We start from the raw sequence: 16,519 nt of genomic DNA on the forward strand, positions 1-16,519 counted from the left end.
GCAGTAAAAGTGATTTGTTAAATGCTTGGCAAAATACAGAGTAACAGCCTGAGATCATATCGGGAGCCAGAAAGAATTGCCTACCCTTTTATTTTCTTTTTTAATGCCAGAGAAATGTCAACCTCTCTGAGTATCCATTTTATCATCTGTAAAATAGCTATAATACTATCCATATTACAATGTTGTTGTGAAGGAAAATAATCTATTAGAATACTTAGTTCAGCCCGGGCTGGCATTTCTCAGTGGACTGAGTGCCAGCCTACAAACCAAAGGGTCACCGGTTTGATTCCTAGTCAGGGCACATGCCTAGGTTGCCAGCCAGGTCCCCAGTGAGGGGTGTGTAATAGGCAACTACACACTAATGTTTCTCTTCCTCTCTTTCTCCTTCTCTTCCTCTCTCTCTCTAAAAATAAATAAAGTCTTTAAAAAATAGAATATTTAAGTGTTTCACAGACTTTGCTTTTTTCTTTGTCTCACCCCATTATGAGTTGTCTCAGATAAAATAATTCATAAATCATTTAAAAATACACTTTGTCGATTTCTCTGTTTTAGTGGTTAGTAATATAGTTTCAGCATTGGGACCCTGCCAGCCCTTTCATGATCCTTTGCCCAGTAAATTCATCCAAAGCAGGAATTGTGGTTGCAATGCTAATAGGTACCACCAGGTGGCAGGCCATCCTCTTAATTGAAGGATCAGTACGGTCACAGAGGTAATGGTTACCAACTAGATTTAGATAATGAAGTCTTTATTTCCTGCTGTGAAGAATTTCTGGAACAGCCCACTTTCTCCAGATTGTCTGGTCCTAGGTTCTGCATGTGATCCAAAAATGTACTCATTTAAACTTGATTGATGAGTTTATAAAATATTTATCAAGCTCATAAGACAGATACAGTGCAAAGGGCTGGGACGTGAGTCATATTACATATTCAAGATGTATGGTTTTTTGCTTTCAGGTTGACTGTGTGTGTGTTGCAAGGTATTTTCCTATCAAATCCTCCTATATAAACTTATACAAGGTGCTACAATACAAGGTATAGCAAAAACTTTTTGTTCTTCTTTGGTACCTAACTTATAAGATGTGGGAAAACTTAAAATAAATTAATAAATAAAATCAAGTGCACAGAAGTCATTCAGTTGGATTTCAATCCAACTGTCGCACCTTCTCAAGACATTGGTTTTTCTGGGACTTTCCTAGTTTTAGATCTACATCCGGTGAACCCTCTCAGTCCCAGGCAAACACCTAGGAACAGCTTTACTTTCTCTAGAGTCTGAGGGGATTTCAGATCTGGAAATGGGATAGGATTTCAGAATGACCTTCTTGTGCGTTGTCACTAAGCCTGTCTTGTTGTGGGTCCTGCCATGCAGGGTACCGTGTCAAGCTGCCAAGCAGACCTAAAGCTGCCTTTGAATCCTGGGACAGTGTCCACAATAAATCTGAGACAGAAAAAGCCTGGGAAAGTGCAGAAAGGTCAGAGGAAGGCCACTCTGAGGAAGTGGCTTTTGAGCTGCTCACTGAATGAAAAGAAAAAGGCAGCTATCCAGCGATCTGGGGAAGAGCATTAAAGACAGAGGGAATAGCAAGTACAAGGCCCTGAGATGGGGAGAAACTTACAGTGTTAGTGAAAGCAAACCACGCTCGGTGTGGCTGGAGCAGAATGCGAGAGAAGAGGGCAGATGGTGAGTTTGGCAGGGTAGCCAGGGGCCAGCTCACATGTGGTCTTACGGATCTTGCCAAGGAGTTTGGAATCTGGTCTCAGTAAAGACAAGCCTGATGAAGGGGAAGGTTTCAATCCAGTTTGTGTTGTAAAACAGTCACGTGGGCTGCTGTGGGGAGAGTGGACTGTGAGAGAGCTAGAGTGGTATCAAAGAGACCATTCAGGAAGTACCCGCTGTTTGAATCAAGCATATAGTGTCAGACTGGTAAGAGCCCCCTGCCACCATCTGAAGGTACAAGGCAAAGTGCAGGGAAAAAGGGCCTGGGCACAGCAGCTCCTCAACCAGAACCTCCTGTTTCCCATGTCCTACTTTGTAGCTAAAAAACAGCATAGTAACTCAACCTGAGGCTTCACAGAGTCTGTGATGTGAACTCAGGATGACCCCCCCAAAGATAGACACCTAGTACCTAAGACACTGTGACCACATGGCTCTCCACTCAAAGCAGGCAAAATAAGGAGAAATGAGTAAGAAGATGTAGAAAAATGAGCAAAACTGGAAAATGATAAACACTTTTTAGTGCTGTCAGTCCTGAAAGACACTCACTGCCAACCTACAAGCTTTTCCACTCTGCCTGGTCTGATGCTGGAACTGAGTAGAAAACTATTTTCAAGTTCCTTGCTGAGTCTCAGGATTCAACTGCTATACTCCTTGAAATAAATGGGAGTGTGAATGCACAGACAGCCTCCCCAGCGTGGCACATGCACATCTCCTCCATGCCAGGCCATCAGGGAAGTTGGGCTCCAGAGAGGAGCAGAGGCTGTGGTGTATCCCCAGCTTCAGGGCTTTGGTGGCCACAGGTCAGAACTGTGAGAGAAAGAGACAGTGAATTCTTTTATACCTTTCTAATGTCATGCTGCCTGTTCTTCCGGGAACCCCATTTCACTTTTGGACAGGGCATAGGCATATGGACGATGATTCTGGAATAAAACATGGGGGAAACAGAGACAGTGGATTGGTCAGCTGGTGCTAATGAAAACACTCAACCACACTTTGTTAGTCTTCAGCAATACACCCACTCCAACCCCTGTAAAGCCAGGAGATGGGTGAATCACACAGTTCTGAACTCTGATGTAAAGAACATTTAGTTAAGCATGGTTAAGAGCAGCCACCAAACAAATGCTTAAAATAACTTAGGAGAATTGCACAAAGGTGGATCACCAAGAAAGCTGTCAGATGGATGAGTAATGCTGGGAACAAAGAGGGACAATAGGGCAGGCGAGTAAGAAACAAGACCCCAGTGTGGGGCCTAGTGAGCTGAGTCCATGCACAGCTGGGAATTGGTGGTGGGCATGCTGCAGTCACTACGCCAAATGTACCAGGTCAGCAAGGCTCAGGACTCCTGGCCAATTGCCTTTGTGGCCAGTATGTTTGATCTGGCAGGACCAGGGCAGGAGCAGAGATAGGAGATAGGCATCCCGTGATAATACCACATAGCTGTACTATTGACAGTGTGTGAGAATGAGGACACCTGAGAATTGCAGCAGCTGGGAAGTTGGGGGGGGGGGGGTGTTGCCTTCCAACCATCTTTGGGAGAACCTAGATCTAGTCTAGCTGATCACAAGGCATTGTTGGTCAGCACTGTTCTCTCCAACCTCAGTGGCTACAGTCATCTCAGGTGTAATCCTTCAGCCCCAAAGAAAAAGATAAAGATGTCTATAAAGATAATCCTTCTCTGTCTCTCTTTGGTCAGCCTGAGATTACGTTTGTATAAGAAATGAAGATACATGACTGAATCTTTATAGTCCATTTATTTATAGTCCATTTATTTATAGTCCACTGTCACTTTCAACATGGTCATAGATGAAACACTTTGTCCTGATACATTTACCATTGTATTTGATCACCGTTATATTTTATGTCTCCCAGACTGAACTGTGAGCTTCCTGAGGGCAAGGGTGACATCGAACATCCCCAGAATCTAGTGCTTTACCTGGCGTGTAATTGAAATGATAGTCAAGACTGTTGAATAAGTGAATTACTGTGGTCTTGTCCAGGATCGCCTCTATGTTTTTATCTTTATGCTGCTATCACAGACTGCTTCCAAGTGAGACTTTCCTCCTACCTTGACCCTAAATTAGAGGCAGGATGAAGACTTCCAACAAAAAATAAAAAAAATCTCAGAATCTCCAAACTGAGCAATAGACCAAGAATTTGCATGGGAGGTACAGGCCGCTGGGTCATGAGGTTGTACCTGTGTTCAGACCCTTTAATCTTGTTCCTCTGCTTACACAGCTGTGGAAAAACACTCCCTATTATACCTGTATTACAGCTAAAACAGGTGGAACATGCAATTCCTACTTCAATGACTAGGCAAAGGGCTTTTTTTTTTTTAAGTTATGAAAAAGAAGTCTTCCACAACTCTACTTGTTTGTAGATGTTTTCTCTATTATTTGTTGACTTAGTAAAACTTATGATGAGAAATCTGTAAGTTCTACAGTGTTTTAAATATAGTTGTATTTTATTAACAATGCCATTTCTACATTGATTGGATTGTAATATATTTGCGTGGGATATGTTGTTTATTCAACCTGCAGCCAAAGGCTTGGTGATTGTGTGAGGTTTTCAGAAAGCTCACAATGATTGCTTGGTTCCCGAGGCTGGGATGCAACATTCAAAGAAAAAGGTAGATTGGTTGCAACACATAGCTTGACCCCAAACTCAGAAGAAGCCCATTCATATAGGAACCTAGAAAAGTAAGGGAGCTTTGCATCTTAATCTCTTAACTCTTCCTTCTTCAATATCAGCTTTGAGTCTCCCCATCCTTCTGGAAAGGCATTCTTTAGGCTCTCACAATGAAACATTTGCTAACCCCAGTAGGTCTTAGGGACTAGGGACCAGTTCAGAAGTCTTTGGCTTTGACTAATAAAAAACAAAGCAAAAAAAAAAATGTGGGGGAATTTCACATGTGGGTGAGTTCCACGTCTTGTGTATGTCCATTAAATGGCCATAGAAGTGAATTGGAAATTGATGACGTATTCTTAATGGGCACAAATACTTTCAAACTGGTCATATTCATAAGAATATGCACGCACAAACAATTAAGACTTGAAATTAGAACATATTTTTGTTACGATAATTCAAAATATTTTGGGTTCCATGTTTTGGGGCCTGGTGAAGGTGTGCTCTATTGCATTCTAAGGCAGTTCAATTCTTGGTTTAATTCCAATATGGATCCATATTATAACAAAAAAATTTTATCCCTGGCTGGTGTGGCTCAGTGGATTGAGTGCCAACCTGTGCACCAAAGGGTCGCCGGTTCAATTCCCAGTCTCGAGCACAAGCCTGGGTTGCAGGCCAGGTCCTCAGTGCAGGGCCTGTGAGAGGCAACCACACATTGATATTTCTCTCCCTCTTTCTCCTTCCTTTGCTCTCTCTCTAAAAAATACAATCTTTAAAAATTTTTTTAAACATAACGGCATTCAAAAATACGTGATGTTGTGTACTGTTGGTTATCCACATTAATTCAGTGTCTAAGCTAGGATGGATTCCTAGAAATATTTGTTGGCTTTGGGTACAATTGCTTTCATTGAAAACTAGACAAATCCCACCTGCAAAGACTGGAAGATGAGCTGTATAGATGAATAAGGTGAACAGTGTTCATTTTCCAAAGCATATATGCATTCCACTCCACCTCTCTGGCACTGATATCATCACGGCCTCTACAGTCCACAATGAGGCCAGTTTTGATTAGATGATTTAAGATTTAAGTGGCCCCACCCCATTATATTCCCTTCCATATACATTGCCAGTAGCGAGAATTAGAAAAGTTAACATTTCATGATAGACTGTGATACCTGAGCTAGTGTAAATGAACAAGCAGTGTGAAAATCAATTTGGGTGTCTGCTCACCAGGCACAATTTTGTGACAGAGTCTAGGCTTCCAAGAGTTCTTATGTTGTCATATCTAAAGAGGAAAGACTGAAGGAAAAAGAGTCAGATTTCAAACTGGGAAGACAGAAGTTAAATTTAGAAAATATTTAGTAGATAAAACCATAACAAAGAAAAAGTCTTAATGTTTCTGAGGTTGGGAGTATAGGTATATCTAATCAAATTGCTGTGGCGGAAAATGTTCTCTGGCTGCATCTTGACACATACAGCATGGCACAGGTGGCTGCATACCACCTGTCTTTTTCCATTATACAGGGTGGGGGAAAAGGAGGTTTACAGTTGTGAGTGGGCAAAACACAGAGTTTATTCTTGTATTATTTATTAATTATTGTATTATTTTCCATACAAACAACTGTAAACCTCCTTTTGCCCCACCCTGTACATGGACATCCCCAGATATCCTTCCATGCTCTGAATTCAGGCTTTTGAACATTAAGCTATTGGATAGTGTGGTTGTCTTTCTGCTATTGTGTGGTAGCCAGCACATCACTTTCCATTTACAAGTTGTCATATTGAGTTTTTAAATAATTAAACAAAGCTTTTGTGTTTGAAGAATAAAGAAATTCTTTGGGAAATGAGACTTTAAAGACAAAACTATAGAATTTTATGCAAACTAAAGCTGATTTAATGGGTTTAAGGGAAGGGCTCTATCCACTTTACACACTACCTTGGCTGTACCTGAGTTATGTATTTAGCCAGGACTTGATGCTGTAAACATCAGATTGCAGAGAGGGGTAAGCAGCCTGAGAGGAAAGTCACTGGAAGTGACTCAGGAGCCTAGCAGAGTGGGCCCAACTCCACAGCACACCTGTGTATGATAGTTAATTTTGTTTCAACTCGGTTATGCCATTTTATCCAGTTTCTTTAAAAAAAAAAAAGTCTAAATGTTGCCATGAAGGTACATGTTACATTACATTAATATTGAAAGCAGTCACATTTGAGTAAAAGAAATTACCTTCTATATGTGGGTAGGCCTCATCAATCAGTTGAAGGCCTAAAGAGAAAAGGCTGAGGTCTCCCAAGAGGAACTGTCTTTGGACTTGAGCCTGCACTATCAACCCTTTCCTGGGTCCATTTTATTATACATATTCTATTGGTTCTGTTTGGAGAACGCTGCCTGACACAGAAGGTGTTGCCCCAGACCCAGCCTGCCCCCACTGATCATGTGTGGCATGCTAGTGTGTTTTATGCCTGAGGACAAGAGAAGTGCTGCATTAAAGAGAAAACTTTGACATGGGGGCCCTTCAGCTCTTCCAGGAGTGACTTTCTGCTGGCAGAGAAAGACAAACACGACAGCCGTTTGGAAGGTCTCCATGAATGAGGAAAAGCACTGAGTAGACAGCAGGGAGCAGCAGGAACCTGTGGAGCAGGACCATGTGAACTGGTTGCAGGCTAAGCATGGGAGGGAACCATCCTTCTTGCCCTTTTGTTCTTTGAACTCGAACTTAACTAGAACCACAAACTGACCAAGCCTAGAGGGCACTGAGATTATACTGTGAGCATCCAGGAATATTTGCAGAGGAAACTTTCTGTTAGGAGCACCGAGCATCAAGTTTTGTGATATTGCCAAGAATAAATCCTTATTTTGAGGTCACTTGCTGGTGGGGTTTGGTCACCCAAGTTACATTTGCCTGATGCTAAATTGGCTGGACAATATTCTGATACAAATAAAGAAACTACCTACAAATTCATTTTGAAATTGCCTGCATTATTAAAGAAGGGCAATTCTTTTGTTGTGGGGTTGCCTAAAAACATGTAATCAGGCTCTCGGCAATATACTCCCCTTTTGTCTCTCCCTCTAAGTTAAGCAGAGTAAAGTCAGTCTCTCAAGACTTCTCAGAGGCTTTAGCCCTGACTGGTGTGGCTCAGTTGGTGGGCATCACCCTGCAAAACAAAAATTTGCTGATATGATTCCTAGTAAAGGCACATGCCTGGGTTGCAGGTTCAGTTCCCACTCAGGGCATGTAGGAGAAGCAACTGATCGATGTTTCTCTCTCACATCAATGTTTTTCTCCCTCTCTCTCTCCCTCCCTCCCTCCCTTCCTCCTCTTTAAAAATACATGGAAGGAAGGCAGGAAGGCAGGAAGGCAGGAAGGCAGGAAGGCAGGAAGGAAGGAAGGAAGGAAGGAAGGAAGGAAGGAAGGGAGGAAGGAAGAAAGGAAGGAAGGAAGGAACGCTGACTTCTTAGAGACTTTAAAACAAATGTGCTTGTCAATCTCCAAGATTACAGGGCTTCAGTGGACTGGGTTTTCAAAATGTATTTGTCCATGGGATCCTTTTCTCAAGAAGTATTTCTTGGAATTGGTGTTTTATGAAATAATTGTAAATTAATTTTTTACAAATGCTTTTCCTATTGCTCCCCAGCTTTCTGGGGTTCTTTTGCTTGCAGAAAAAAATCCTTCAGTCTGACATATGCGGCCCTTAACTATATACCCTCCTCCTCTATAGCCATATCTTTCAAAAATTTCTGTCAGTGATGTGTTTCTGCAGCCAAATTCACAGTTCCTGAGACCCATCAAGGCTGTGCCTGTCTTTTGTTCACTAATAAAGGCTTTATTTGGGTTTGTTATAACAAAGGCCTGTGTTTAAAGGCCTGTCCTCGTGTGTGTGTGGGGGGGGGGCGGGCGGCAAAGGGCCTTCTGGATTTAAAAAAGAAATTTGTAGAGCTACAGGTTCTGTGAGGCCCTTACAACTCTGAGAAACTTAGTATGATAAGAATCTGCCTTTGGAGCTGGGGTTTATAACCAAAGGACTTTTTTGAAAGCATCCCTTTTCATGATTTTGGTTATTCATATACTTTGGTTATACAGGGAACCAATTATAGTTTTCTCCTTTAGCCACCATAGAAAAGGAAGCAAGCAAGTGAGCAAATGGTCTCTAGTAGCTTCACAAGCTCAGTAAAGTCAAAGGCCTGAGTGCAGAAGTGTGCAATGTGGTCAGGGCTGGCCTGAAATTAAGTAGGTCCTTGTATGCTCTTCCATGCGTGACCTGTGTGGTGCTATACTCCAAGCTTCCTTTCAGAGAGAAGGCTCTGTCCCCACCTTTAGAGAACCCTTATTGGGGTTCATCTCTGCTCCTTCTGCTGAGCTACTTATGGCTACCTGGTGCACATCCGAGTTCATGATGTGTTTGTCCTTTTAAGTTAAAAAGGAATTCTGAGCAATATGAAAGGCCAGAACTGTGTGTAGAATCTGCCCTTATTTCTCCTTTTTAAAAAAAAACTAAGGTCAAGATTTTTCTATTACAGGATACCCCCCACCCAGTTTAGCAAAGAGGGAGATAGGTAGTCATCAGGAGGTGGCCAAAGGGAGAAGGTAGAAGACACTGATCTTGATTTTCCAGCTTCTGCCAACTCTTCCAGGAGAAACTGGAAAAGAAGCTATTAATCCTTGGGTCCTCACCCACCAGTAGCCAGGCCCCAGCCTTATTGTGCCTTCCAGGTCTCAGGAAAACAAACATCAGAATCACAATTGGCCTTTCTGAGTGAAGCTAAGGCTGGTCTCCAGGGTCAAGTGATAGTCGCCCTACTGAAAACACAACCATCAGGACAACAAGGAAAGTTTATTATGAGCAAACATTCCCTGTTCCTAAAATTCAGGAGCTGCTGAAGACTGGAAAAGCAAAGTGTGGAAACATCTTACCTCAAAGCACAGCCACAGAGAAAGGCAGACCACAAGGGCAGACAGCCACCCACATAGCTTGGCCCTCCAAACAGGGCTGCTGGAGGAAGGTGCTGAGGTATGGGATGGAACTGGCCTTCACTGAACTCCTTTTCCTGGAGGCTAGCCTCAGTTAAGAGAAAGGTGAAGGCCCCCATAGTCTTAATTCCAGAACAAATCCAAGCAAACACTGCTCAATCAAGTCATTCATTTATTAGTTCATCATTTAACCAATACTTATTGAAATCCCACTATAAGCCCCATGCTGAAGAGACAGCAGTTAACTGCAGGGGTGATACCCCAGTGGGCAGCTCTGACCCACTGTGCTTCCAGAGAGTGGATGGTGCTACCCAGTCACTGTGCTGCCAAGGAGGAGCTGATGTGCAGCATTAGAAATTCGAATAGATGAAAATGAAGAGCCAAATGACCTCTGGGTCACAAGGAATTGTCAGCATTACCTTTCTACTTCATTTTCTGACCACCAGTGTTGTATCTATTATGCCTAGGAAAAGACACTGATTCACGATCAATAGCTTGAACACAGAGTTATTTTTCTAGTTCTGAATCAGCACTAATTCAAGCACTTTTTGCAAGCCTTCTCTATGGCCAACTGTATTCATGTTTTTTAATTAATGGGAATTATTCTGTAACCATAGACTAGAAGGGGACTGGTGTTTATTATTTGAATTGTGCACATTCAAAGATAACTAATGTCCCTGGTACCACTGTGCCATAGCTTATTAAAGTAAATGAATAAGTGATAAGAAGAGGAGAGGTAGTGAAGAAAACAAGGAGAAAGAAATGGAGGTAAAGATGTTGGGAACTTGCCACAGTGACTTAGTACGATTGTGGGTAAAACAAGGTTGGAATTTAATACTACTACCTCCTGGGCCTTTCCTAACCACTGTGCCAAAGGTGAGAGATCTTTCTGAAAAACAAGGAGTAAAAATAACAGTCACTCATTCTCCACATCTCAGCAGCTATGCTTCAGATTGTGAAATCCAAGAGTTATGCAACATGCTCAAAGAGCCATCAAAATGATAACTGAAAGACATGTTACATTTTCTATATTTACATTTTGGGCCTTGAAAGAATAAAAAGCCATAGATCTGGAAACACCCAGAAAAGCCATCTTGAAGTTGGTATTTAGCTAGAAATGTATTTTATTATATATTTAAAGATATCCAAGGAAGGAAATTCCACACTTTGTAGATAAATCACCTCAGTGCCTAATAAATAACTTTTTTAACTTTTTCTAAATCCACTCTTTTGAGTTTATTTATATGCTCTGGTTTTGTGATCAGGAGTGTTACTATTCTGTATTTTCACAGGTCAGCCTCACAGTCCACCAATCCTTAGTGGGCAACATGAGCCTCTCAAGCAGTGGAATTTCTGTGAGGTCATGCAGATGCATTGGGAGGGTCTTAAAACACAGCTCTGGTAAACTGAGTCAAAGGATGGAAGCTTCTTTGTCAAGAAGAGATAGCAGAACTCTTTCCTGGAGCTATAGTGAGTCACTGCACAATCTCCTGTCCAGGAATTTTTCAGGTCATTTCTTCTATTTTATTAGTTTGAAATATATATATATTTTTTAATATCAAGGGAGTTTTAAAATGTCTGTTGAACAGAAAAGGCAGGAAAGTAACAGGTCTTCTATTTTTCTAGCATAGCTCTTGTTTCTCAGGCTACACAAGTGCAGAGAAAATCAAGGGCCCAGGAAAGTGATTGTCTAAGGCCCACCTAGTCTTCCTGAGACTCTGCTCCCACAGTTGGCTACGCTGAGGTCCCAATCCAGAGTTCTTTCTCGTTATGATATTGGACATTTTTTGTTTTGTCTGCCCAGCATCCATATCCCCATCAGCTGAAAGAGGAACACCAATTTCCCTGCAGGAATGCTACCCTCCTCTACCCATTGTATGCTGTCTTGAGGGGATGTTGACCAAGGGACCCTGCCCTCCTCTAGCTGAGAATGAACTCATAATCCATGCTAGGTCAAAGATCTCTCTGTCTAGGGATGGTGAACTTTGACAGTGTGAGTTCAGCAAGAAAAATGATTAAGGTAGTTCTCTTCTGATGACTCTAAAAAGATTGTCCATTGGGTCCTGCTTCTCGGCTGAGCTTCTAGAGGCCTGTCCCAAATCCCCAAAAGAAATAACTATGAACTTAAAAGAGCTGTCGTGTTGGCCATTTCAAACCAAAGTTGCCTTGATTCTTGAACTTTCAGAGACATGGTTATTCAGCTTTTTCTTTAATTCTGTGATCTAGCCAATATTATTTCAACAACAATATATCTTTTAAAAATTTCTCTTAAAATAGTTGATGTCTATGGCTTGCCACAGAAGAATGCTGACTGATATACTCTACCAAAGCCTTAGGATGGGTTATCCTGAGATAGCCCTATTCCCATAAGCCATGGAATCTGGCAACTCTGGAAAGACAGACCTGTTGTCCTCTGGCCATATAATGTACCCCCTCTAATTTCTCAAAGACCTGGAGACTCAGGCAGGACAATGCCTCTGAATCACATTTGTTCCACTGCAAACTGATACTTCTGGACACCATGAGCCCTGGGTCTCCTGGGGTACCAAGAATCTTCTCTACCACATTGTTGTCCCAGTTCATTTTGCCTCAAGTAGATGTCCTCTAAGGATTACCATATTTTTCACTTAGTTTGAAATGGCCAACATGATACTTCTTTTAGGTTAATAGTTATTTCTTTGGGGGATTTGGAACAAGTCCCCTAAAAGCTCAGCTGAGAAGTAATTCCAAGTGGACTTGCACATGACATTAGGGTCAGATTCTACAGACAGTGGTAAGACAAATCATATGGGCCTGAGACCACCCCTTCTCATGGGATATTCTGCAGCAGTGAAACAAACAAATGAGGAAATTTCCTATGAACTGATATTAAAAGGTCTCCGGCCTTGGCTGATGTGGCTCAGTGGATTCAGTGCCAACCTGCAATCTGAAAGGTTGCCGGTTCAATTCCAAGTCAGGGCACATGCCTGGATTTCAGGCCAGGTCCCCAGTTGGGGGTGTGTGCGAGAAGCAACAGATTGATGTCTCTCTCACACATTGATGTTTCTCTTCCTGCCTTTCTCCCTCCCTTCCTCTCTCTAAAATAAATAAGTAAAATCTTAAAAAATATAAAAAACTAAACTAAAATAAAAGGTCTCCAAAGTACATTCTTGTACAAAACATTTTATTGTGGGGAATTTCAAACACACAAAGGCAGACAAAATAGTTCAATGATGTCCCATAGACATAACTTCCAGGTTCAAGAGCCATGAGCTCATAACTAATCTTTTTCTATCTACACCCTTACCTACTTCCAGTTCCTTCTTCCAGAATATGTTGAAGCAAGTCTCAGACATCACAAACAGTTCAATATATGTATCTTTTAAACATGACCATGAGCCCTGGCTGCATTGCTCAACTGGTTGGATCATCACCTAATACATCAAAAGGTTATGGGTTTGATCCCAAGACAGGGCACATACCTAGGTTGCGGGTTTGATACTCAGTCAGGGCACATATAGCAGGCAATTGATTGACGTTTCTCTTTCACGTTGATGTCTCTCTCTCTCACACACACACACACACACACACACACACACACACTAAAATCAATAAACATCCTCAGGTGAGATTAAAATTTTTTTTAAATAAATAAACTGAACCATGATACTGTTATCACATCTAAAAAATTAATAAATCTATGGTGTCATTATATTGAGTTCAAGTTTCTTTGTCTATTTTTTCCAGTTCTTGTTTGTTTGTTTGTTTGTTTGTTTGTTTTATCAAGATCCAAATAAGATACTCGGTCTGAGGTCCCCAAGGCCCCTCCTAAGTTAGGTGATTCATTACAAGGACTCATGAAACCCAGCATATCATCATACTCATAGCTATGCTTTATTATGAGGAAGGGATATGAAGCAGATCAACAAAGGGAAAAGGCACATGGAGTGAAGTCCAGAGAAAACCTGGAGCAAGCTTCCAAGAGTCCTTTCCCAGTGGAGCCACAAAGGATGCACTTAATTCCTTCAACATCAAATTATGATAACACATGTGAAATGTTGTCTGCCTAGGAAACTTATTAGAGATTCAGTGCTCAAGGTTTTCACTGGAAGCTGATCATATAGTCATTTACTACCTAGCATATACCAAAATTCCAGACTCCAAGAAGGAAAGCAGATAATCAGTATAAACCACATTGTTTTTATAGTTTGTGCACAGCAAGCCACTCTTATTGGTTAGGGACTGTGAGAAGCATCCCCATGCAAGTCTCCACATACCAGGCATGGTACCAACCATGCAAATACCGTTTTCTCAGAATAACAGTCTCAGTTCTGCTTTGTTAACTTTCCTTTTTTTCATGGATGCATACATTGTAACTTACTGATTGCTCTTAAATCTCTTTTAATCTATAGGGTCCCCTCCATCTTTGTCACCTTGTAATTTATTTCTTGTTTCCCATAGTCTGAATTTTGTTTATAGCATCCCTGTAGAGTTATTTGAAATATTCCTCTGTTTCTTATCTTTTCCATGAACTTATAATTTTATCTATAGGCTTGATCCAATTTCAGTATTATTTTTTTTAAATTCATTTGGTAGCAAGATGACTTCATAAGTAGTAGTATATACTTCTTACACATGGTATATTACATTTGACTGTCTCTCTATTGTGATGTCACTGTCTTGATTCTAGGATCTACATCTGTTAATTCCTGAGAGGTGCAGAATGGCAGAATTCTAAGTCTATCATTCCTCCATAATAAGCTGGAATACTTGTATAAAAACAAATCTCCCTTATCAGCCCTGACCATTGTTGCTCAATTGGTTTAGCATCATCCCACAAAGCGAAAGGTCGTGAGTTAGATTCCTAGCCAGGGCACATGCCTGGGTTGCTGGTTCAGTCCCTAATGAGGGCTCATACGAGAGGCAACTGATTGATATTTCTCTCTCACATCAATATTTCTCTCCCTCTCTCTCACCCTCTCTTTTCTTCTAAATAATAAGCATGTCTTTGGGTGAAGATAAAAAAAGAAAAGAGAAAAGAAAAATAAAGAAAGATGCAGTATAGGGCATGGTGCTGTAACCAAACAAAAATGGAGCTTCGGCTTCCAGTCACCATAAAAGCCAAACTCGTGAGACAGATACTGGTGCAGAAGGAAAGAGGTTTTGTTCTCATGCTGTGCAACCCAGGATAATGGCAGACTCCCATATCAAAGCCTATCTTCTTTATCTGCCATGGAAAAAGTCCAACTGTCCACAGCAAGGCCAAGACAAAAGCCAGTGTCTTAAGTTGCTGCTCCATTTTAAAGTACAGTCTTTTGGAGCCCACAGGCAGCTGCTAAGTAGTCCCCATCCAGGTACTTTGCTTGTTCCCAGCTGCTGTCTATTTCAGACTCCCTTCTATAGCCTGTGTATGGAGCCTGCATGGCCATGGGCCACACAGGTGCTTGGGCTGCCTGGTCACATGTTCCTGGTGAGAGAGCTCATGACCATAGCAAGAGCATCACCAGGTGGGCCAGTGAGAAAGAGAGAAAGGCTCCACATTGCCATGGAGAGGCCAGGTGAGTGCACCCTGTTAGTGCAGGATATAACCAAAAGGGCTTCTTTGTTTCCCTGGGATTATTTTAGCTTGAATTGGGGACAGACCAGGTGTTTTCTCAAAATGACCAATCAGCTTCCCAAATTTTCACAAGCTTTAGGTGGGTTCACCTCCCAACCAAATCCTTTTTTCCCCAAGCTACACTGACAAGCCTATCTGGTCTAGCACCTCCCCCTGCACCATTTTGACTTCTGTGGTGCATGTGCCTGCCTTCCCCTGGAACCAACCCCAATCTCATACCAGAGTTGGGGGGGAATTTTTTCCTATCCAATTGTGTTGCTAGCTTTTTGCATGCTTGGGACCCTATCCATTGACATTTCTAGCTTTCCCTGCACTCAATGTAAGAACCTTCTCCTGCCACCATCTTGACTGATGAGGGAGATGCCCCAGGGCTTTTACTGACTGTTTTTATGGTAACAGTATGTTTATTAAAATGTGGAAAATAAATATTTGCATTAGTTGAATTTGCATAAAGCAGCTCTGGAAGAATTCACAAGAAACTTATCAAAATGGTACCTATTTGGGACAGGAGGAGGGGTAGTGGGTGGGTTTTTAAAATCACCTTTGAAACCCTTTAAATACTAAAAGAAGAGTATACAGATGTATACTCGTAATAAGACAAACACAGTCAACATTGGAACAGACTGTTTTTTCTTCTAATGAATAACATGAAATTAAAGGCTTGAGTTCAGGGCTTATTTTGAGTGACAGATATTTATCTTTACATTTTTTTCTAGAAGGTTTTTTTTTTTTTTTTTTTTACTGTACTGTATAATGTGAAGAAAGTCTGTGGTCCGTCCATATTTGTCATTTTGTACATTTTCATCACTTACTTTCTTGTAGCAGATTAATTTCATTCTTATGTACAAGGACAACTAAACAGTAAAATGATTCACTTAGAAACCTTAAAACAAAACTGCATTCCCAGCCCAAATTAACACTTTATCCAGTTCAATTTTATAGGACACAGAATGAGGTATATAAAAAAAATGTGTTATTTTCACTTCCTTGGTTCATTCTCTGATCTTAATGACAGCAATTCATTAACAACATAAAATCACTGCCCACATTTTCCTACATTAATTTCTCACCTATTTTAGTTATTTATTTTTGTCTGAAAGTCACCAAATACACCTCAACCTTTACAAACAATTTTTAAAATGACTACAGAACCATAAGGTTACTCCTGGCTCTTCATTTCTAATAACCTGGATGATAATGATTAGAATTTATAAACTTAAAAACTTAGATATCAATTACATAGTTATTTTTACAAAGCAGGAGACTGACATTCAACAAAGGAATACCCTATAATTAAATTTTACAATAATTATACTCATAAGTAATGATTATGAATTTAATTATTCATAATTAACACAAATGTCAACATAGACATCATGTCAACACAAAGATGTCTATTTTATCCAAGTGCAACCCTTCCCATAAGAAGGCTTTAAAATACACTTTATTTGAGCACAAACTTTATTCAGTGGAAAATACAAAAAAAAAGCCCAAAACAGTAAATAGATTTCACCAGCACCACCAAAGTAAATAAAGACAATGTGAAAAAGAAATAGAAGAAAATATCCACATTCATGAAAAGGTGTGATCTATAAAACAACTGATTTAAAGTCAATGGGA

The sequence above is a fragment of the Pteronotus mesoamericanus genome, unplaced genomic scaffold, assembly GCF_021234165.1.
Source record: "Pteronotus mesoamericanus isolate MK-2021 breed Mesoamerican mustached bat unplaced genomic scaffold, CSHL_Meso_final scaffold_31, whole genome shotgun sequence".
Lineage (NCBI taxonomy): Eukaryota > Metazoa > Chordata > Mammalia > Chiroptera > Mormoopidae > Pteronotus > Pteronotus mesoamericanus.